Source organism: Heteronotia binoei, chromosome 10 (assembly GCF_032191835.1).
Source record: "Heteronotia binoei isolate CCM8104 ecotype False Entrance Well chromosome 10, APGP_CSIRO_Hbin_v1, whole genome shotgun sequence".
NCBI lineage: Eukaryota > Metazoa > Chordata > Lepidosauria > Squamata > Gekkonidae > Heteronotia > Heteronotia binoei.
In genome coordinates this window covers 57,726,758-57,751,487 of record NC_083232.1, presented here as the reverse complement: position 1 = coordinate 57,751,487, position 24,730 = coordinate 57,726,758, and the positions used below count along the sequence as shown (strand labels likewise).

The following is a 24,730-nucleotide window of genomic DNA, read 5'->3' as shown; positions in this document are numbered from 1 at the left end:
ATGAATTCAGAAGCAATGGCAAGTTCATTGGAACTTGCAGCACAATCCTAAAGAGTTACACCCTTCTCAAACCATTGACCTATTTCCTTTGCATTGGGATAACTGACTTTTATAACACATGAACCCCATACACAAAGAGTGAGATCTCTTAATATTTAGCATGTTAACACCAAGCAAGAAGGGTACATGCTACGATTAGAATACCACCACAGTCAAGCTAATACAAAAGGCTTATGTTAGGACATTTTTATTTGTATCATCTGAACAGCTGGCTCCCTGTAACATCTCACAAATGGCTTTTGAAACTGCAGTCAGTTTCAAGAAAAGTTCACTGCGCAGATGCTGCTGTTTAAGAACAACAAGTCTGAAGCCCCTTTCGGTTCCCAAGAAGACTTTTGCTGCTCTTTGCATCCTGCCCCAATGTTAAGGATCTTTGTTTCAGATCAGATATACTGATATGATCCCTCAATGGAATTAGGCCAATGGGATTCAAAACAAGTGGTGACAGCAGTTGCAACATATATTGTTTCTTCCATTCTATAAACATCATCATCGGGCATGTTTCAGGCACAGGCAATCACGTGCACAGTTCTCCCACCGAAAATCACTGAATTTAAATATGCTTCTCTAATCTGGATCACACCCGTTGTTTAAATACAGTTATGCAAAGTTCAGTAAGCAGTTTGTGCTGTGAACACGGGCTTCAAATTGACAGCTAGTTTTTGGCCTCAGAACACCTGGTCTGAATCAAGGCCAACCAGATAACAAGCAAAAGATCAGCAGTCAGGATACCACAGTGACAGGGCAGCGGGGATGAGGGGGCGGTTAACCTCAAAGCAGCCATATGGGTCTGCTAATTCAACTGCACAAGTGGCATTGTGGGATTTAACCCTTTCTTTCCATGCTGTATGTGAATTATAATCCACCCTCCCAGCTGCCACTAAACCTGCAGAAATTAAAAAAGGGGTAGATTGGATCAGTGAAACAGTGTGGAAAAGGAACCTCCCCTCCCCACAGTGCCATTTCCCTGAACAAATTAGTGTCCTCTTTGAATTAAAAACAAATGCTCACAGATCACTCACATCACAATTACTTCAGCATAGGGCTTTCCTGCACGCTCAGATTACTCTTGGTTTTTTTGGCAGTCGATCTACAAGCATTGGAATTGGTTTGGGCATGATTCTTCTGTATGTCTGCTCTCCTTCTGCATTTTCACTGATGTGTAGTTAGTTTATTTTCTTCCACATATGCTTTCAATAATTAGGATTTTCAACTGAGGGTGCTGTCACCATTAGTGGTGTCACTGGTGGAGTCACAACACCCTCCTTTATCAAAATGGTACTAAAATATTGATATATCACTAGAGACTGTTATAACAACAGGCTTAGCAGGTTCTCAGAATTCCTAGCTTTCTTTAAAAAAAAAGTCTCCAGCTCCTTCTCTTACAGAGGAATACCTTTTTCCTTATATTTTTGTGAGGGAAAAAACTAGAGACTTCCTTTTAAAAAAAATGAAAGCTGGGAATTCAATATTGTAGCGCCATTTTTAAAAAGAAAAGAAAAGAAAATGAAACTGCTCATCTTCAAGGAGAGGGAGAAGGAGTGGTTTGATCACAACAGTCCACCCATTAAAAAGTGGGCTGGAGGTGGGTGGAACAAAGAAAACCGAAAGAAATATTATACACAAGGAAAAGGGTTATCGAAAACTTTCTTTCAGAATAACATCAGGGTAAAAGTGCCCTCCCACACAGGGGCGGGGCAGCAACTCTGGACGTGCACTGGACCCTTCCTGTGGATTGCCCCAGCTGTGGCGGGCATCACCCAGGCCTCTTTCACCACCACCCCAAATGAACAAAAAAATCAGGGTTAAAAGTGGTCACAAAAAAACACAAAAAAGCAGGGGAAAAACAGTGAAAACTAAAGGTACAAAAATGCATGTAGATTTCAGGGGATAAACCAGGGGTGGGGAACCTCCATCCTGAGGACCGTACGCAGCACTCGAGGACACTTGGTGTGGCCCTCGGGGATTACTGGGCCGAACTGAGCCATGTGGCAGCCTCTCTGGGGCCTGGCTGGCCAGCGAGGATAGTGGGGCCCAGTCGCACTGTGCAGCAGCCTCCCCAGGGCCAGGCAGGGATCACAGGGCCCAGATGTACTATGCGGCAGCCTCCCTGGGGCCTGGCTGACCAGCCAGAATTGCTGCAGGGCCTGGAAAAGTTACTGTCACAGTTCAATTTGCACTTGATTATCCCAGATGGTGTGGCCTAATATGCTAATGAGTGTGTGACCTAATATGCTAATATTAGGGGATGTGGTCTAATATGCTACTGAGTTCCTGCTGGGCTTTTTCTACAAAAAAGCCCTGGACCTATGCATTTGCCTAGGGCGGCAGGCCGTGTATGTGTGTGTGTGTGTGTGTGTGGTGCGTGTGCGCACCAGATTAGGCTTTCCCCACATGCCTTCAAATAGAAAAACAATTATCTGCATTAATTTTGCTGGCCTGAATCATTCTCCCTTGGCAAAGCACTGATTTTTAAGTTGATAATTTTTTATGGCCCGCGAATGATATTATAAATATCCATACGGCCCTTGGCAGAAAAAAGGTTCCCCGCCCCTGGGATAAACTGAAGCAGTATGGGGTTGAGACCAGCAAAAGAAAATCATGAGGAAAAGTTACAAGAACTGAGCAGTTTAACAGGGCACATGCTTCCTTTCAGAAAGTGATTGCCAACAGGATTTTCCCAAGTAATTACGTTTAAGATTATTAAATGGTAGATCCTTGATGCTGCCTGTAACCTCCACTACCAGTTATTAGTGCCCAGTAACTAGGAGTAAATGGAAACCAAGTAAAATAGAAGACATTCAAGGATTGTAAGAAATCAAAGTGGCATTCAAATAATAATAGCTGCATAAGAAAAAAGTGAAGGCAAACAGAAATGCTTTGTGTGACCAATGCTATTCCAAAGGATATGTGGGCAAAAAATGAAAGCCACAGTCCATTGATACTGCACAATCCATTAATTCTGCTAGGGTCCCCAGCCTCCAGGTGGGACCTGGAGATCTCCTGCTTCTACAACTGATCTCCAGCTGGCAGAGTTTAGCTCCCCTGGAGAAAATGGCCGCTTTGAAGGGTGGACTTTATGGCATTGTACCATGCTGAGGCTTTTTTTGAGCATGGAAGCACAGGAACAGAGTTCTGGCTGGCTTGGTGTGAGGCGGTGTGACCTAATATGCAAATGAGTTCCTGCTAGGCTTTTCCCACAAAAAGTCCCATGTGAAATAATGGTAACATCAGGGGGCATGGCCTAATATGTAAATGAGTTCCTGCTGAGCTTTTTCTACAAAAAACGTCCTGCTGAGGCCCCTCCTCTCCCCAAACCTCACCCTCTCTTGGATCTACCTCCAAAGTCTCCAGGTGTTTTCCAACACAGACCTGGCAATCCTAGATACTGTGGAAGAATCCAGACATTAGTAGATAGCAGAAGGTGACCAGATGATTGAAGAATGTGGACTCAGGCCTATCTGATTTTAAAAACTGTCACTAACTCTACACATTTGGCTCAGCATACTTGGTTTTTAAAACTGTCCCTAATTCTAAAATCTCACCTCAGCATTTCTGTAAAACAAACCAGCATGCCTCAGCTGGGATAAGGCTGTAATTTATGGCTTTTGTATTCATTGTCAAAAAGGCCTTTGATTATTCAAAACACACAGAAATTAGGCACTTCGAAGTTCAGTCACAAATAAAAGACTTCTAACTGAGACATCTCTAGCTTGGATAGCCCAGGCTAGAATGGCAAACCACCTTTGATTGTCTCTTGCCTTCAAAACTCCATGGAGTTGTCATAAGTCATCTGTAACTTGACGGTTTAAAAAAACATTAGTGCACATTACTACAGAACAGTACCTCCCATATTGCTGCCTTGGAAGAAGGGGTGTCTTGGTAGGCCAAATGCAATAAATAAGTATTTAAAAAGAGCTATTTGTTTTCCATAGTCTGATATTATAGAGTATCTGTGCAGTGAATATCCATAGTCATAATAGAGGAGTAATCAGGGATCTGAGTCTGATCTCACCATAGCTTCTGAAGCCTCACATACACAAAATTACACACATGCACTCTGCAGACTCCAGACTCGCCATTTTGTGATTCTCTGTTCATAATCACTAACATGGATTGGAATACTTACTCCAGCCATAAGCATACAGCAGAAAGGGAAATGAAACAGACCTCGTGCCACTGTTGGGCTAGAGGATGCTGCTTCACCCTACTTGATGCCCTATTCTACTCCACCTTCAAAAATACAGTGATGTTGCAGTTTCCATTTAAAGAACTGGGGCTTGGCTTTAGAATGGGAAAGTCTCTTTTTTAAAACAAAAAACAAAACCATCCCCCTTAGCCAGGATGATTTCAAGCACAACAAAATGCTTAAGGACCTCAGGAGAAGTAACTTCAAGCAGGGATGGCTAGCTTCCTCAGTCCAAGGCACAGATCCTCCCCAGTCATGACATTAGTGCTCTGTGCCCCATTGCAAACTGGCTAGTAGATTTTGGGCCCACCTGGAAATATTGCTATCCACCACCCAATGAAGAAGGCAGGCTACAGCCTTGGGGGAAAATGAACCCGCACTATGAATGGTGATGTCTGTTAGGCCAACACAGTCATGGTGACTTAGTGCATGCAGAGGGGAGAAAACCAGCCCTGGCTCCACCCTATATACATTTGACTTCTGAGCAGTCCATATGCACAAGCTATATTTGCATAGGTTCTAAACATGTGATCTGTACACTATTTCTCAGCCATCAGTATCTGTTACAGTGAACTCATGTGCATGTAATGCTTTTGGCTGGTGGGGGGCTGTCGGAGCGGGAGTAGCAGAGTGAGGGAGATGACTTGCCCGACACAGGGCTTCAGGAAAGAAAATCAGGCAGACACGTGCAACTAGTGCCAAAAGGTGTATTAACATATATACACAACAAGTGCTCTCTTGTGCAGTCTATACAATATCACCTCCACGGACAAAGTGCTTCGCCTAACCACCATCTCACAGGGAGAGACCTGTGTGATGCACACACAGATCATATATAGTCCAAGCAGCCAATCCTGGCCGTGCTGACTCAGCAGATTGCATCACTTGGCTTCTGCCGGCTCAAGCCGGTCTGCTGATCAGGTCACTGTGACCTAGCCTGGCAGCTAGATCACCAGCTGTCATACTGTAGCTGTCGGACTGGGTTTATGTAGATTCTTGCTCCAACACACCTCCTAATCTATTTAAACCCAGTGCACCAAAACACTTTACACAGTTTACATACATGTCCACCAGCAACATTACAGTTCATATTTACGTAGCTCGGAACCCTTTCCGGAATTCGTTCAGGAACTCATCATGATTGTAAAACACATCATCGTGTTCCTGTTCAGCCAGCTCTTTCAGACGCTTGGCTTCAGCCTCCTTCTCCCTTGCCTCGCACTCTGCCACCCAGGCTTTCCATTTCTTAGCCTTTTCTTTTAACATTTCCTCAAATCCGGGTGGGTCTGGATTGACAGTCAGAGTGACATAGGGACACTTGTACCTAGCGGGACGTTGGCCTTTGGTGGACCTGGCAGACACCCGTGGCCCTGTGCTTGGACCAGCTTTGTCTTCTTCGGGTTGCTCTGTTCCCACCTCCTGGGCTGGTTGCTCTGCCCCTGTAATTGGGTGTTGAACCTCCTGACTCTCACACTTTACCTCCAGTTCCTGCATTTGAGGCTCTGCCTCCTGACTCTGCTCGTCAGGCTCTGTGCCAGCATTCGGCTCACCTTCTCCAGCCCCACTGGGTGCCACCTCCTGGGCTGGAGTTCTGGGCTGCGCTCCAACATCGTTATCGCTACTTGGCAGCAGGACAAATTGTTTCTGCAAGGAGTGCAACCTTGGCCAGCTGCTTTCTTCATTGAACTGGGCACTCTTACTAAGTGTTATCTTGCTTTTGCTATTGCAGAAACGATAACACCTGGCCCTTGGCTTGTAGCCCAGAAAAATTAGGCTCTCTGCCCGGACATCCCCCTCCCCGCTACTCGTGGAGTGGATGCCAACCCGAGCCCGTGACCCAAAGACTTTTAAAGAACTCAAATCTGGGGTCTTGTTCAACAGTAACCTGTAAGGCACATTTTTCACAGTATTACACCAAACCCTATTTTGCAAAAAAACAGCTGCATGTATGGTTTCTGCCCAATAGGTCATTGGCAGTTGTGCATCCTCTAACATGCAATACATCACATTCTGCAATACAGCCCCATGCCCATTTTCTCGGGGCGTTGCCGGGTTCGTCAGACGGTGGGCAATGCCCTTGTTCTCCAGCCAACGTTTCATCTGGTTAGATAAGAATTCCCCCCCTCTGTCGGTTTGTACAGCCAGGAGATTAACCCCTAATTGTCTCTCCACTGCTTTGACCCACTTGGTGAATGTCTTATACACCTCAGACTTATGCACCATGGTGAAAACCCACGCGTACCTCGTGTGGTCGTCGGTGGCCACCAAGCAGTATCTCCTCCCCGACAGACTCTTTGGCAATGGGCCAATAACGTCTAAATGGACTAGTTCCAGGGCTCGTGTGCTTTCCCTTGAGCTTTCTTTAGCAACAGCACACGCCTTGCTTTTGGTCTTCTTGCAGACCTGGCAATCCAAGTAACATTTGCAAGGATTTACTTTCAAACTAGGCACAAGCTCCAGGGTTTTCTTTAACGCCCTAAATCCGCAGTGCCCAAGTCTCCTATGGAGCAAATGTATACAATTATTGTGCACAGGCTCATTCGACACCTGAGCCACCTGGGCACAATCACTCTGGACCACATACAGTTTACCTTCCCTCTTTCCTGTCACAAGCAACTTTCCCCCACCTCCCAGGATTTTGCAGCAGGTTTTCTCAAATCTCACCTGGTATCCCTGGTCAAACAGTGTGCTAACACTCAACAGGTTAGACTGCAGTGAGGGTACATACAACACATTTTGCAACATACATTTCAGTGCAGGAAATTCCACATTGCCTGAGCAAACAGAATTGGCAGTGGTCCCATCAGCCAATCTCACATACTTATGCTCAGGACTGTCAATGTTTTTCAACAACTCCTTCTCGCAGCAGAGATGGCTCGTTGCCCCGGAGTCTAAAATCCAAGCAGACCCTGTGCTCTCTACTGCAGACGTGACCAGCCGGGTTGCTTCCTCACACGGGCTGGCGGTCCTCCGCTCTCGCCGCACACGCCCCCGCCTCTTCTCCCTCTCAGGGCAAGCTCGGAGCAGGTGCTGCGACGACCCGCATCCATAGCAGCGACGGACTGCAAACGCAGTCGGCTCCACTTCCTCCACCTTCGGACGCCTGCCAGCAGCAGAAGCTGGCTCATTCTTGGCTGTCTTCCCGGACACACCGATAACAGCACGCTGCCCGGCCGACACCCCCGGACAGCTCACGGCCGCAATTCTCTCTTGGAAGTCAAGCAGGTGGGCACAGACGTATTCCATGGTCAGGGTCGCTACGTCCACCGTCTCCAGAGAAGTTATCAGGGGAGTGTACTCAGGTGGCAACGACGACAGCAAAATGTACACTCTGTCGTCTGGAGCTACAGTCTTGCCTCTTGCCTCCAGCTCAACGAAACAGTCCGTTAGCCGTTTGATGTGATCTTTCACACACCCTCCAGCCGGCATAACGGTGCGGAACATCCTCCTTGTCAAGGCCATGAGGGAACCAGCAGTGGTGCTAACATGCACCGCACTCAACGCGTCCCAGGCAGCCTTGGGAGTGTCCTTCCCTCGCACATAAACCAGCTGGTCATCTCCTATAGACAGCACTATGTTGGCCAGTGCCTTATCCGATAACACAGTCTCGGCAGGAGATAAGTCAGCAGGGGGGTTACTCACGAACAGCCATTGCCCTTCACGCTTGAGGTAGTGTTGCATTCTCAGGCTCCACACCGCGTAGTTGGCTGAGGTGAGCTTCTCAACGGCTACTCCAAGCTGTTGCTGAGCCATCGTGCCGACTCCTCCTCACGGCCGGCTGCCGACGTCCCTCTGGCTCTCAAACAGAGAACGGTGGTGCTTCTGTGTCCTTCACCGGCGTTCCTCGCCTCCGGCTCTTTCCAAACTCACAGTCAGCTCAACTCTCAACTCTCTCCTCCGCGCAGCGGAAGCGTGCTGGGCCCATAACCCTGTCGGAGCGGGAGTAGCAGAGTGAGGGAGATGACTTGCCCGACACAGGGCTTCAGGAAAGAAAATCAGGCAGACACGTGCAACTAGTGCCAAAAGGTGTATTAACATATATACACAACAAGTGCTCTCTTGTGCAGTCTATACAATATCACCTCCACGGACAAAGTGCTTCGCCTAACCACCATCTCACAGGGAGAGACCTGTGTGATGCACACACAGATCATATATAGTCCAAGCAGCCAATCCTGGCCGTGCTGACTCAGCAGATTGCATCACTTGGCTTCTGCCGGCTCAAGCCGGTCTGCTGATCAGGTCACTGTGACCTAGCCTGGCAGCTAGATCACCAGCTGTCATACTGTAGCTGTCGGACTGGGTTTATGTAGATTCTTGCTCCAACAGGGGCAGCATATGCTTTCATGAGAAAGAGCCAGCATGCATGCAGTTTGCACCTGAAACTAAAGACCAGTGCCTGAATAAATGTGACGTTGGTATCAACTATAAGCAGGCCTTAAATTCAGCAGGAGCTCACAGGAGCAGAGCTCCTGAACCTTTCTGACAGCTCCCCCCTCCTCCTCCCCATCTACCTTGTTCATTGAGTAGTAGGTGCAGCTGCATAACAATCCCTGGATTAGGAGAGGGGGTAGCCAGCCAGCCACCAGGAGCTTTGCCACACCCCTAGCAGCCCTCATTAACCCCTGGCGAAGCCTGTGCCACCTTTTCTCCACTTCTTATGTGATTTTGGGCAGCTGGTAGCTTGTTGGCCTTTTGACTGGGGAAGAGGTGGCCAAGAAGAGCCCCAGGTGAGTGAGGCCTGCTTGGGCTGGCTGGATCTTTCTTGCGCCATGTTGCTTTTGGCTGGTGGGGGGCAGCATATGCTAATAAGTTATGCTAATGAGCTCCACCACCTATTTTTCTACAAAATGACCCCTGACTATAAGCACATTGAATGTAACATAAGAATTACTCAATGCAAGTTTACATCAACAGTACATGTGTTTGCTGTAACTTGTGAACGGAGTTACTTTAAATCAATGTACAGACCCCATGCAGTTAGAACTCATACAGTGATGGTCTGCACCTGCATACAGTCGCAAGAGTTATTACAAATATGTGAAGGTTAGGGAGACTGGCCATGATTCCAATTTCTACCGGTCACCTGAAATAAATTATCTGATCAAGTCTGACTATGTTATCGAAGAACTTCAACCAGTTCTAGCTAGTTCCAGGTGGTTCTCTAGCTAAATTATCCCATTTATCTTCTATCAGTCCAAAGGACCACATTTGGAGGAACTAAATTCCTTTCTCGCCAGGCCACCTGGTCCACAGTCTAGACAGCTACTCTTGGTGCACTGCAGGGATTGCTAATACTCAGAAGGCTCCTGGTTTTTCAGCCTTTAAGCAACAGACCCCATACTATAGCTGCTTGCCATGTGGCACAAAGTGGTGATGTTGCTTGAGAAATGCAAATCCCGGTAAGTGCACAGTGTGAATGGAACAATCTTTCAACTTGAATCCCAGATTAACATATGACACATAGAAGGCAGATCCTGAGAACCAGAGCCACTAAAGGTCTATCAGAATTAAAACAAACACTGGTAGGTGTAAGTATCAAAAACATTTATTTGAAATTACTTGGGAGAATTGACTTCTTGGAATTTCAAAGCATAGGAGAGAAAAAAGAATGAAAGCATAACATCTCATAAACTCAGGAAGTTGTAGAAAGCTTTAAACATTTTAGTTTACTTTTAGTATGTTACTTTATATATTTTCCTTTTAAACTCCCAAAAAGACAGCACAAAATGCTTAGAAAATTTCACACTGTTAATAATACACAATCTCCGAATATACAGCAAGCAGCTTTGGACAATCTTGTATATGCGTATGTTCAATTAAAGTTACTGCTGGCAGACCAAAAGTTTCACAACTAAAATTGGAATTCCGATTTTTAATTAAGAGAAAGAACTTCACTGAATGTTTAAGATTTGCTGGTGTTGAAAAGGTGGTGGATGCCTCAAGCTCAAACATATCTCAGCAACAGATGTTTAACCGTAAAAATTCAATACAGTGTTAGCATCCATTATTCCCCATTATGCAGTTATTATTAGGTAATATGGATAAGAGGCATAGCAATTTAAGTTTGGAGATTTACTCTATCAACCTCTAAAAACCATTAAACAGTTAAATATGTAGTGCATGAACAACTACTACACAGATGCATGCACATCATATACTCACTTTTTATTTTTAGCTGGGTATATTTTGTTACAAGTATTAATATTCTGTTTTGTAGTGTGCCTTACCAAGAACTTTGTTTGAAAATATCGTTTTACAGATGAATTTCTTTTAAAGATAGTCAGTACTCAAAGTAAACCAGATTATTGCCTCTAAAGTTCTAACTGACTAGCAGCGCAACACTATGTAGTTACTCCAGTGTAAGACCACTGAAATGAATGGTCTTAGAATGGAGTAACTTGGCAAGGGTTATGTACCCAGAAAAAAACACAGTGCTTTACAGTACAATCCTAAATAGAGTTACAGTAGACCTTTGCAATATGCAGGAGATTCATTCCTGGGATCATCATGAATGGTGAAATCTGTGAATATTGGAAAGCAAGGGTCTGCTTACTCCCAGAAGTATAACAACCAAATTACTTGTAAAATTTAACCATGTGTGCGTTGGGAGCAAAAATAGGCTGGAGACCATAACATGTGATTGTACTAGTAAAAAATCCATAAATGGTGGGCATACACTGTACACCCTTCTAAGTCCATTTAGAAAGATATAACTCTGTTTAGAAATGTACAACTAGTGATTAGCATTATCAGTGTGTAAGGTAGTCATCTTTAATCTCTTCTGCTAGAAACAAATTACATTTCAATCAACTACTTCCAAGTACAACTGAAGTGCAAGGATACAAGCAGGAAAGGTTACAGATGTGCACTCGGCGTCAGTAAATGAGTAACGACGCATACATAGTCCCCTAAAGTTATGGCTCATAATATCAAATCTACTTTATTATTATTTGCATCATACAGAATTGAGTCAATGTAATAATTAACAACTTAAAGAATTGAGTCAACATAATAATTAACAACTTATTTACTTTACTTAAAATATTTATTCTCCATTTTTCTCCCAAAAAACTCCAATGTGAGCTTACAACATTTTTTTTCGGAAATGATCAAAGCATAATAGAAGACAAAATGCACCAAAAGATAAAAGCAAGTTGTAAACAAAAAGACACTGAGGGGGGATACTGGTTATTTCTAAAATGCTTGCCCTGCTTCCCAGGTTAGCTCCCGAAGCAACAGCCAAAAATGTAGTCTTCAGAAAATAGAATTCTACATCTAGTAGAACAGAGTGACCAATTTCAATGTAATTTAAGCAGTCTAATTTTGTGTGGAAGTGTGGAATCCAGGACAGCAGCTCTTCATTCTGGCCTGAGATCCGTACACTGAAATCTACAAGTGAAAGACTTTAATTTAGATATGAGGGTGGAAAATAATCTGTGGTTGGAGGTGAACTAGTAAGCATGGGAATACTAACAATGTTTTAAATGCCTGCACTAAAATTAAATCACTTATTAATGACTTTTTTAAAAAAAAATCTAGTGAGAAAGACATCACAATCCTAAAATGCAAGTCAGCAGACAATCATTCATCCGACATATACATATGGAAGAACTGGGGGCAGAAGGAGGGGTCCGGGAATTCAGCAGCCCATAGTTTTCAAATATAGCTTTATGTATCAGGATAACAAAAAACAAGTTCTAGTGTCCTTCCTTGAAAATAATTGTTGACTTACATCATTATGTGATTGGACACATAAATTAAACACTCTGGCAAAAAAAAAAAAAGGATTTGGTTGGAACTTAAAAATTATAAACTCAGAATCAATTTGCTCCTTCATCAGGAAGGCAGTCCATAAGAGTCCTATGAGCCCAGACCAGGACTGACCAGATGGGCCGATCGCACCAAAGATGGTTTGCTGGGTGACAAGGCCTTCACAGAAGTTTTCTGGTAATTAGAAAAGCCACCCATTAACTGTTTTTTAAAAAAGATATTACTTTGTCTTTTATTTTAAGGAAAGAAAGGATAGTCTAAAAAGCTATCTAGAACATGGCAGTAAGAATTATTAGGATGCTCCTTAATCATAGTCACCCCATTTCTGGATGTTGGATGGTTAGACTTCACGTCTTGTTTCATCTTTACCTCAGCCATGCTGTAAAATAAAGACTTGCTAATAATGGGAGGAAGACAAGTATTTGAAGTTAATTTATAACTTATTGCCTTCTAAGCAAAGGCAATTTCATAAACTATGCAGCGGCGATGGCATGACTGCCACCGAACATAAATGCAGAAGAGAGCTGCAGCCAGTTCTGGCTCCACAAACACATTTTGGAGGTACACTCGGAAACCATTGCAAGCAAAGAGGCCTGTCATAAACAAGTGCTGAAAGCTCTTTCAAACATTATAAAGTTTCTAGGCAGAACAGTGATCACACATGAATTGCCTGTGAAATTTACATTAATATGTGTTTTACAGAATGAAACTCATGTGGCTCTCCCTCAGCGTTACACATGGGCTGCGCGCTATTTCCTTGAGAAAAGTTTCTAAAAGTCAACTTAAGATACAATGTTATTAAAGCCACTTTTTAAAAGGTATGTTCCAAGCGGTGCAGAGACAATGATTCCCAATGACCACCTCCTCAATAAATGTCTGTGCCATAAATGTACGCAGCATTTCTCAAGTACTGCGTAGTGTGATCCTAAGCAAATTTATGTAATTCTAAATCCATTGAAGACAATGGTCTTAGAAAGGTGTAACTTTGCTTAGGAGCTCACTACTTAGTAAAGTTTAGGTAGTTCACTTTATCTCATTCTTTCTGCTCTTTATTTTTATCCCCCTCTCCTCGCCCCCATCTTCATTCCAAGTAAGAGACACCAGCTCTTGCTCTATTGATACAGTTTGCTATTTTAAGAAATACTTTCAGGTCACAGATTTTTAAAAAAACAAATATGATTTCAGATATACCATTATTATAATTTGCCATTCCCATCATCTGTAGTCATATTCCATTCCTAAATCACAGTTTCCTCCAGTTACTACAGTAACTTTCTGTTTTTCTTCCATGCTTATTCTCTGAGTAAAAACCAAGGTATGCACCTTGGGGAACACTTCTTGAAGAAAGCTCAACCTGAATATTTCTACCAAAGCGTAAAGTATCTGGTTGACAATTTCCATTATCTACAGCATGCTGGGTTGACTTGCTGGCCCTTTTCATTCCAGTGAAATGTGATCTAGGAATTGACATGCAAGTTTACAAATAGAAATGTGTTACCAAAATCATAGGCTCCTTACAAAGTGGAGCAACTATTTTGCACCGGTTCTCTGCAATCCATGTATGTAAAACACAGATAGGAAAAGCCAACAATGATAGAAAAATAAAATCAAAAGTCTTACCAGGACCAAGGACATCTGAATCAACTTTTCTTTCCTATGAGCAGATTGTCCCCTTCCCCTTTCTTTTTCCAGCAGTAAAAGTCAAGCAGAGAATCTGTTTAAGTCTATGATTTTTGAATGCGGGCTGCTCTGCTTGATAAAGTGATTGAGCACAGATGTAGTGTTAACCCCCACAATTTAAAATCAAGCACTCCACTTGTAGAACTTGCCACCCACCATCCTTTCTCCCTCCCTCTATTTCTTTTAGTGGTGAGACGAGATTTTCCAGTAGCCTTCAACTCACTTGATTAAGTGACATGGAAAATGTGACTTCAAATGTATAGAACTGTCTAGCTTCAAGCCCAGGACAGAACCAACGTTGTGGTAAGTGTTGAAGGACACATAACAAGCTGCCACAGGTTAGGTTTATTCACCATCCACCCCAAAGTCTCCACCTCCAGAACTGACATGTGCCATCTAGTTCAGTGACAGGAGGCCTCCCAGGCTTCCACCAAGGGGACACCTTCAGTTCATGGGACTTTTAACAGTTGGCAATGTTGGGTTTCTTTCAAGATCTCAATTGTTTCCTTAAATGAAAAAGAAATCATCACAACCGGGATAATCTGCATCCCATGGATATGGGAAAATCTAGGTTATAATAGACCAGTGGATTTCTACCTCAAACTTTGATTTACAAGATAAAAGCTACTTTTAAATTAAAGCAGCCTTTCTGTGAACAGAACTGGGCTTATTATTCCGAAGACAGGAACAATTTTCCTGGAAAGTTGTCTCTGTGTGCCTGCCTATTCTCTTAGATTTCCCCCCCTTCCACTAATGAGCATTTATCTAAAAGAGCCTCTTAATCCTCTGATGCCTGCTTCTGGTCAAAGGTAACAGTTTGAATAAAACCACTAATCACTTATCGCTGATCATTAATCACACTTTTCTCGGGAGCTTTCTCTCCCCCCCCCCGCCCTCTTTTTTTGCAACCGGAGCAGGGAAGAGAAGTCCCAGTTCCACCCCCAGCTGTTGAAAGCCCTGGCCGGCGGGCGGTCGCATCGAAGTCAGGGCCGCCCAAGGGCCAGCTCTCCAAACTTCGGCGAACTCTTCCCAGTTGCCCTCACGCCCGCGGCTTGCTCTTTACACGTGGACCAAACTGGCCCGAAAGTGGCAGGCGCGCTCCGGGCTCCTGACCCGGCGAAAGTTTTCTGGCTGGGGGAGTTCACGACCACGCCGCCTGCGAGGAGGGCCGCCCGGCTGGATCCCTAGAGGCGGCTCGAGTACTGTCACCACCGCGCCCAGACGCAGCTGTGTTGGGGGGATCCAGCAAAGCCCCGGGCCTCCGGCAACAACAGGGGGCTGGTTCTCTGGCCCGGCGCAAGCGGGGTCGAAACCTGAGCAGTGTTCCCTCGCAGCTGAATGAGCGTGAGCCAGCTCACAGATTTTTAGCCTCCAGCTCACTCCTTTTTGTCTCAGTTCAGGAAAAATGGGCCCGGAGCAAAGGGCTTTATGCAGCAGCTCACAACTTAAAGGGCAGTAGCTCAGAGCAGGGTTTTTGCTCACAAGACTCTGCAGTTTAGAGGGCGCATTGGACCTGAGTGCGCAACTTTGCTCGGAAGACGAGAAAAGAGTCGCTCGCACTCCCGACCGAGCGCACCTCGCCTCTTTGCCAAACGGGGCACCGCTTGGGAACCCCAGACGGGACCGAAACTTCTCCGCGGAGGCCCGGAAAGGGTCTGGCCAGCGCCTTACCTGCTGCTGGGGAGGAGAGTCCCCCGGCCCCCCTTCTCCTCCTCTCTCCCTTTGGCGCTTGTTCTGCAAACCTGCCCCTGGCTGAGCCGAGCATCAAGAATGCCGGCAGCGCAAGTTCCTTCCTGACAGGTATCTGCCTGACACTCCAGTGGATCTGGAAGAGGGAGACTTGGCCGGAGGGAGTGGGAGAGCTGGAAGGCGGCGGCTCTCCTCTCCCACCAGTGGGGCTGGAGAGAAAGCTGGGGCGGCTGGAGGGGGGGCTGCCTATGTCGCCCAGGTAGGGAGCGATGCTGGCTCAGCGCTCCTCGGGCAGCCCCCCAACTCTCCCCCCCCGCCGCTTCCTCGCCTGCAGCATGACGTCATGGGCCGGGCTCCCCGAGGGATGGCCGAGAGGGCGGCTGGGGGGGGGGGGGGCAACATAGCGATGCAACCACCTAACAACCAAATATATACAGACACCGAATCCGGCGCTTTTCAAGCCCCACGAGACCCCTGCCAGCGGCCCGCAGATGGGATAGGGGGAGGAGGGGGAGAGGTTCGACTCCTGGCCGACTTTCTTTCCCCGAGCAGATCTGCGCGCCAGAAGGGGAAACTTCGCTCTTCTCTGGGCTGCGAAGTCCCAAAGTTGGAGCTCCCGGCCGGGAGGTAGCGAAAGCGCCCAGGGAGGGAGGGCAGCCCGGAGAGAGCGTTGTCATCCCGGCAGCCTGCGAGATGGGAAGCCGGACTCAGCAGGGAGACCCCCCCCCCCCAAGGCGCCCATCTCCAGGTGGCAACTGGTTGCCCGCTCCCCTCCAGAGCTGGCCGGGGTCGCGGCGCCAGAAGCAGCCCACTCGGGGCCAGCAGAGGCTGAAGGGGACAGGTCCCGGGGGGCCGCGCGGCTTCAGCTGCAAGCCTAGGAAGAGAGTTTCTGAGCCTACACAGAGCGTAGTCCGCCTCTTCCAAACTTTCTATCAGCCCTGCTGGGAACCAAGGAGTTGCTCGCAATCCCGTGGTTCCGGTTGCCAAAGGACCCCCCCCCCCCCGGTTTCAACTCTCCCCAGCCCCAAAGTTATTTTCGCCCCCCTCCCTCCATATATCCCAGTTTACAGGCGCCAACACTACTGTTCCCCCTGCCCTGCCCTGCCCTGCCCGCGGCGCCACTGAAGGGAGCAAGGCACCCGCAGCCCTCATCCCGCAGCCGCTACACCTTCCCGCCCCGGTGCGCACTCTTCCTACAGCCCGAGCTGGCTGCCGCCTCCTCAGCGCCTGCCCCGCCGGATTCCCCCCGGCCAAAGTCAGAGCCCGCAACTTGCAAGTCCCGGAGGAGAGAAGGCAAAGCGGAGCGCCCGACAGAACCAGCGAGCAAGCGCTGGCCCGGGACCTTGCGGAGGCTTCCTGCCCGCGGGGGCTTTTCTTCTTGCCCCGCTGCGCGACTTTCACACGCGCGCGCCCCTCCGGAGCCAACCCAGCGACGCCAGCGGGACCCGCCGCTGCAAAGCGCAAAGTTTTCCCCGAAGCTCGCCGTCAAGTTGCAACCCGCCGCCCGAAGAGGCCATGCAGGATTTCGAGGGACTTACCCAACAAGTGTACGCAGGGAAGGGACCAGCAGCCCGGCTGAAGGAACCACGTTGGACTGAGGGAAGGTTACAATACGTTCTATTTAGAGAAGCATTACATCACCCTCCGTGACGTCACGTGGGATTCCTGAACTTCTAAATCATTGCGGTCCCTGCTCCAGCTAGAGAGTCGAGCGGCTGGGCGGGCCGGGGCGGGGGAGGCGTGTCCGGGCCGGGCCCGCCCCCGCCCGCCTCCCCGCCAACCAGAGACGAGGACTGGGAACGCCGGAGAGCCACAAGCAACAGCTTGCCGCGCCGGGGATGACAGTGCGCTGCGCGGAGTAGGGTGAGTCAGCCTGGAAAAAATCCTCAGAGCCAAAGCTTCGGGGGAAGGAAGAAAGCCGGGGGAAAGGGACCGTCCCCTCCCCACCCCGGGGCCTGGACAAGCCCGGCGGGAAGGTTGGCTGGAAGGGACAGAGGGCTATGCTGTGCTCCCTCCCTGCGCAGACTGACTGACACGGTCGATGGAGAACTGGGGTCGTCGCCAAGTCTTCCTTTGAGCCACGGCCCTTCTTACCCAAGAAGGTTCCAACTCTGGACTTTCTCTCAGCCGGGGGGAGGAGGAGGAGGAAGTGCCTCTCTGACCATGCACAAAGTGTCTTTCCCCACCACGAGAGATTAGACGCACGCACGAGGCTTTCCGGGCAGATGCTGCGCGGTCTGATCGGGTTGCCCAGTTGTCCTCCTTTCAGAAAATGACAGGGCAGCAGCTTGTCTCCCCCACCCCCCGTTTCCCCTAGCGAACTGTTGGATTCTTGGCTGACAGGAGTGGTGGCCCCAATTTGACAGTCCACGTGGCTTGACAAGTTTTTCCTTTCAGCAGGGCATGAGCAGACGGCTGGAATCCACTTTGAGGGAATTCAAAGTTATTGCCTCCCTTTCAGGGGGCTGCCATGCCCACTCTGCGTCCTAACAGCCACTTCTCTGGTGATTCAGACTCCAAATTGTCTCTTTGTGGAAATCTACGAGAGAACAATTAAAATATTTTCTTTCCTCTATAATATGAATCTGTGATTTGCTTTGAAATGTCAGAATTCCTACACTTAAAGAGCTGGAAAACCAAAATTCTTTTGGCTATGGACTAGTCATATTTTGCTGAAGTGACTTGCCCTGGGTAATGGCTTTAGGCCAACAGCGCTCTTAGTGATTGTAAAGCCTGTGGACTTTACAGTCTCACGAGTGAGCCTTTGGCAAATCTGTTTGGCATTTTGTGGCCTTTGGCAAATCTCTGTTCAGCCTCATTTATTTATGTGTATGTATGGAGGTGGAAAACGCCATCATGTCATGGCTGATCCTGCAGGGCTTTCGAGGCAAGAGGCATCGGAGGTGGGTTGCCATTGCCTGCCTCTGCATAGCAGCCCTGGACTTCCTTGGTGGTCTCCTGCCCAAGGGCTAACCAGGGCCAGCCTTGCTTAGCTTCCATGATCTGATGAGATCTGGCCTTGGCCACTCAGGTCAGGGCATATTTATTTATGTGTATCAGGCCTCATTTTGGGCAGGAGCCCACAGGAGCAGAGCTCCAGAACCTCTACACTTTATTGTGCTCTTTCTTACCCCCCCCCCCCTGCCAAAATGCTTCTGGGCTCCATTGTTCAAACCCTTGTGAGAATTTTGCTGAGCTCTAAGATTTGACAAACTTTCTAATATTTCCCCTCACAAAAAATGGGGAAATAACCAAAGCATATAAAGCAGACAGATGGAAATCTTCATCATGCCACTGTGGCCACATAGGAAAAAGTAATTTTTAAAGTATGATGGGAGTAAGGTTTTATTATAACAATTATAATTCAAGAAACATTTTAAGGTAGATGCTAAGCTGATATAATTTAGTCTACCAGGGGTGTGTGGCATATACAAATGAGTTGTGTTAATGAGCTCCAGCACCTGTTCTTCTACAAAATGACCTCTGATGTGTATATTTCAAGAAGTAGAATAGTGACCTGAGGGCAACATTGAGGAAGTCTGTAAAACTGAAATGGAAAAAAGACAATGAGGCACAATAACAGCCTGATCCTCTTCAGAGTGAAGCATGCTGTGTATGCTTACAGACTGGCTGCAGAAGATCTTGTAAGAGGTCGCAGAGCTCAAGTGGGAGTAAGGAGACGGGTGCTGGTGGGCAGAGCTGCCTCCTGTCCTTCAAACCTTGTTTCTATGCTTTGGGTGCCCTAAGAGATTAAAGGAGAAAGCAGAAGGAATGGGCTCTGTCACAAAAGAAATTGGCAAAAGGCCACTTTTGAGGGCTGGGGATTGGGACCTTTGCCCTCCCTCCGCTCCTCCTATTCTTCAGTTGCTCTTTAAGTCCATCCTCTATTAATTATTTTGGGTTAAGCCATCAATAGCTTCCAATGACACTATCTCTATCTTTGTTGTTCTTCTCTCCACTTACTATTCCATACTTTAGTTGCTTATGAACATTCCATACCTCCTTTTCATTTTCGGGGCCTGTTTTGGGAGGCTTGAGGGAGACCCCTGTGAGTTAGAAAGCTAATCTGTTTGTTAGCAAACTCTTACTCAAGCAGCAGTGAGGTCTCCCCACTCTTGAAATTACTGGTCAGGTGGCAGTAGGTAGCTTCAATCCGGAGACAACATAGCACCAGCTATATGTGGAAGAGGATTCTGAGTTTTCAGGTGGCTGGCAAGATGACTGGATGGTTAGTAAAGAGAGTACAGTTTGTGGATCTTTTTAACCCATGCAATGAAGTGGAGCAGTTGAGACCCCATCCCAAGATGTGGCATCAACCACTCCAGTAGCCAAACAACTTGCACTGTCTCTGAGGTCTTCTGTAGGTCTGGGGGTGGTCACTGGGCAAAATGGCTTCCACACACCTCATGTTTTATGGGAAAGCAGCAATATGTGCACTTATTTAAAGCCTCCTTCCCACCAGAAATTAGAGCTGGGACTTCACAATACAAGTGAGATGCTTGGGGGGGGGTGCATCTACCCTGTACCCCACCTCCATTATTTCTTCTTTCCCTTCCCTTACAACACCCATAGCATCTCCCCCTTTCCCTTTGCTCCTTCCTACCAACCAGCCAACCTACCTTTATCTGTTCCCACGCCTGCCAATTTCCAGCTTTCCCACTTCCCTACCCTGGCAGCCTTTCCCTGGGGAAAAGTTGGTTGAATTGCATGGTGGCTGCAAGCACAAGGCCGGGTCCAGCTGCATAGTGGGTTCCAGTGGCACTGTGTCCACCAGCACCAGGCCTGCTCAAGCCACTGCGGGACCAGCCCAAGCCACTGCCATGGGCCTAAACTGGACTCAGGAGTAGGCTTGATATGTTCCTCCTGCTGGGGGGTGGGAAATCACCTGCTGCCAGTGGATGCTTACTACCATGACTCAGCAAGGTGGCAGAGGGGCATAACTGGAAAGGAAATGGAGGGTTATGGGCAGTGTGCTGACATCACTCCCTGCATGCCCAGAAATGATGTCAGTGCATCACCAGTGCATCTAAAATACAGGCAAAATGCATGTGCATTGGTAAAACACTGATAAGAGCAAGATGGTGCACTCTACCAATTCACTGGTATATACTGACAGAATTTTGCAAAACATCAATATTTTTAACACTAATCATTTAAAGGATTTTAATATATAACAGACATGGCAATCAACAGGAAATCTGACTAAATGTGGAGGAAGAAGGAAGAAAGGAGGATCTATACCATAAAACAGTCATGAAATACCATATCAAAAATCCCTCAATACATTCATGCACACAATTAATCAAGACTATTTTCTTGCTGTGTTTTATAAAAATGCATATACAAACTAATAACATAAGAGATAGGAACTCAAGGAAATGGTAGGTCTAGAAATTTGCTTGGTTGAAGCAAAACAAAGCAAAAGTGAAAGTAAGCTTCAGAAAAATAAAGGTATGGAATGGGGGGGGAGACTGTTTACCCCTGCTTAAACCAAAAGATGTATTTTTAAAATTATTATTGTTGTTGTTATAATATTGTTATTGTTCTATTGAATTCAGAACATTATTTGCCACCTCTCCTGAGACCTGCTTGGGACAGCTCACAATATAAAAACAGCACAGAACAGGAATTTCTTGATGTGGCAAAAGAATATGGTGGGCTTGATGAGACCAAACAAAATAAGCTTAATTTAGACAATTGCTAGTGATGGGACAGGTCATGAGATATACAGTCTTTGTTAGATGGGATTGTTTTTCTCCTGAAGATTCAAGTCTATATGTATACATCTGATCCAGATGCCTGCTGTATACTGAGATTGTTAGGGAAACTGCTCTCAAAATAAAGTTGGGGAATTAGAGTGAGAGACAGCTAGCCCCTAAACGGAATCTTTTATCTATGTATACGAGGCTCAACCGATCAGAGAGTCAATGCTCAATAAAGAACTCTAATTTGATAAAATCAATTGTGGTTTATTTGAAACAATAGTTCGTTCACACAAGGTACAAAATCAATCACACATTCATACAGGTCTAGGAAAAATAGAGAGATCGATAGGGGAACATAAAGGAATTGACATACAGGGCAATACTACCTCTCGCAGACTCCAATGGAAGGCTCCGATGGCGACGAATGAGGAAATGGGGGAAAGGTCCCGAAACTGATCAGGAATCGGGGGTGTTACTACCCAGCGGGAATGGGGGTTTACTGAGTAGAAGGCACACCTGTGGGTAGCTAGTCCACAGGTTATATAGAGTCACCTTAGTCCTGAGGGGATGGGAGGTGACTGGGAGTGGCAATGGGAGGTTCTGCTGATGACCAAGAAGGCTGGACTTCGGCTGGACCAATGGTGGGTCAATGGCGACACCTGATTGGGTGTGTACTTCAACCAATGAACATCACCTTCATCCTGGGCATCCTGGAAACTTCCAGGTTGCGACAGGGCCTGGGGCGGCTCCGTAGGTATCAATGTGGGAATGACTGGGTGATTGGGAGGAGATGGGATTAACTGGGAAAGGGACAATAGAGAATCAGATATGCACCTAGGTATTCCGGTGTAGACAAAAAGGCTTGATGGTATCAGGAGAGATTCTTCCTCTTTCTCAACTATCCGGGGTGAAGACAGTTGTTTAGGAAACCACTGGGCAATCAAGATTAATAGTGGAGCCATTAATCCATTCATAAACTAAGTGGGTTGCTTGCGGGCTAGGAATGACTCAAGGTGTGTACGTGAGGTTCCCACATAGAAGGAATGAAGCCCAACCAGGCAGGAAGATGGCTACATGTGGTGTAAGCAAAACACAGTGGTTTCCATGCTTAACGCTTCACACCGTTCGCCTGGACAGCTCCGTGGCGGCGTAGCCTCCTCCTTGCCATGGCGGGTTCCACGTGATGGCGGGGACAAGTTAGAGCGCGGCTGCAGACACTCTGTGCCTGACTCAAGCGCTCATAAACTTGTTAATAGGTACACTGGAGTCTTATGTAGTCCCTGGGTAGCGTCACTCGCATTCACTGGCCAGGCGGATGCAAGCTTACTTCTCCAGGCGCCCTGGCAACCATGTTGGTGATCATGATGTGCACATATTAGGAAAAGTAGGGGGTTTTTCCTCACAGTTCCCCCCCTCGAGACTGACGTCACCGCCTAGTGGCGAAGTCTCGCATATGCAACGGATAAAAATAAAGAAAAACGGGGCTTCGTTAAGAGGGCGTTAAACCCTTGAAGCATGGGAAATCTACTATGGAATACCGGCTACCTGCAAAAAGGTTGGAGCCACTATCTAAAACTACTCAAAAACATAATTTAAAAATGCCAATGGGCCATCAGATCCTTCCTTGGCGTTCGTGCTTACAGGGAGGCCTTCTGGGATACATTGTACATATTCAATATTTCATATAGCACTATTAAAACACATAGTAAAATTTCACAATACACAGTATCTGAACCAAGGGTTCATATAACAGTATTAAAATTCATAAAGGCACATAACAAAATCTCATAATACAAAGTATTTAAATTTAAAAGGTTACTTAAAAGCAAAATATAGCATTATTAAAATCCATTAAAAAAAAAAAAAAAAAACATGGTGAATCTCCAGATACAAGGTATCCGAATCAAAGGTCACTTAAAAGCAGAAATCATGTGTGCAGTCTAGACCGGCTAGGCTGCCATAATTGATTAGACAGGCAATAAGCATTTTATATTATACGCAGATTCCCAAGGCAAGTCATTTAAAATCACTGGGTTACATTTCATACATATAATAAAACACAAATCCTATCACTATGCTAATACATAATTCATCTGTCTGACCTTTTTGGTCTTCGGTCTTCTTCTCCCCCCCTCGATAACTTCCACGCTGGGGAACGGGGAGGTTTCCCTTCTCATTTGGCTTGTCTGTAGTCTCCTTCTGGAGGGGAGGAGGCTGGCGGCGCCGAGGAGTCTGCAGCGGATATCCCACCCCCCCCCCCCTTGTATTCAGGCTGCCCATAGTGAGGTCAAGTCACCCATGGAGCATGCCCAACACGGAGGCCTCCGATCCTGCTCGGATCCGGTCGGGGGCCCGTTCACATGGTCTGGGGAGACCCTGTCAGAAGGAGTTTCCTGTATATTTATGTAAATGTCATGGACAAAGGGTTCTGGGAGAGGTTTTTACAGACTTTTGTCCAAGTTTATACAGTTCTAGCACAATAATAAACTTTCCAGGCAAAACACTAATACACAGTCATAGTTTCTTATACTTTTGCAGCCCTTTCCCGTTTGGCTCCGGACTGCTCTCTTCAATCTTAAAGTAGGTCCGCTCCCGTGTCCTATAGGTTTGGCATAGGGGAACGGCATACGATGGACGTGCGGACCCATGGGTCTACAACCCGAACCGGGGAGCGTGGCCACGGAAAGGCCTCTCCTGGTGTGTAGGTTCGGGGAAGTAGACCCAGGGATCGCTTCCCATATTTTAATCGGGAGCCCGTTTGGGCTCCGGAGAACCCGCTTAAGCGTGGTTCTCTTTTAGGGCCTATTGGAGTCCCTCCCTGACTGGGAGGGGGGGACTCCCCCTTTACTTGGTAAAAGATAGAACATAAGCAAAAACAAACACATAAGGAAAACTTAGGTTCCCATTAACACTCAACCTACGGGTCTCTGTCTGTCAATCAAAGTTTGGATTGGCAGGGGAGGGTTCTGCGTTGCCTAGAGGTTCCCACTTCCTGTGGGGTCGTGCCCTTAATGTGGTGCCAGTAGTCTATTGGTGGGTGTGGGAGATGCAAATGACCCTGTGCAAAGCAGCGTGGGGGTTTTTCTTTTTCTTCCCGTCCCTCACGCTAACCTGACCATGCGATGGAAACCATGGTGAGGAGGGTTTTGAGTGCGGCCAGTTACTCCTTTGGGTGGGCTTCTCCGAGCCTACACCACCAGGAGAGGCCTTCCGCCAGGGAGATGCTTCTTGGGAAAGCTTGATGAGATAGCTCGTAAAAGGGCTAACTCGATTCTCGCTCCCTCCAGCTCCACACTCCCTGGTTCGGCCTCGCAATTTCTCCAAAAGCCTGCTCTAATTTTTGAGCCCAGCCCCCCCGAAAAGGGTGGGCACCCTTCTTTTGGTCAAAAATAGATTCATAACATCTTACAAACATACATATAAACATGGCTGGTCGGCCAAAATCCCATCTTCCGTCCCTTCTCCCGCCCGGGAGATGACAACGGGTAGACTGACACGTCATGTCTTCCGCTGAGCGCTGCCTTCTACTGGCAGACAGGGCGGTTCACAGAGGCGTCGGGCAAAGAGGATATTCAGTTCATTAAGCAAACCAAGTGGGAGGCACATATGCAAATACTCTTTTGCCTTGAAATGG

General features: G+C 46.9%; 1 protein-coding gene across 5 annotated transcripts in view; it reads right to left on the bottom strand.

Moving 5' to 3' along the window:
* The window catches only part of CREB5 (cAMP responsive element binding protein 5), a 318,303-nt gene extending 301,251 nt beyond the window's left edge, over positions 1-17,052 (bottom strand). Inside the window, exon 1 of one of the 5 annotated variants that reach the window (XM_060248703.1) lies at positions 16,930-17,052. The gene's annotated coding sequence lies outside the window, so the exon portion shown is untranslated. The remainder of the gene's footprint in view (positions 1-16,929) is intronic. The other 4 variants (XM_060248707.1, XM_060248706.1, XM_060248702.1 and 1 more) reach the window with 4 other exon arrangements.
* Between the last annotated feature and the right edge of the window lie 7,678 nt (positions 17,053-24,730).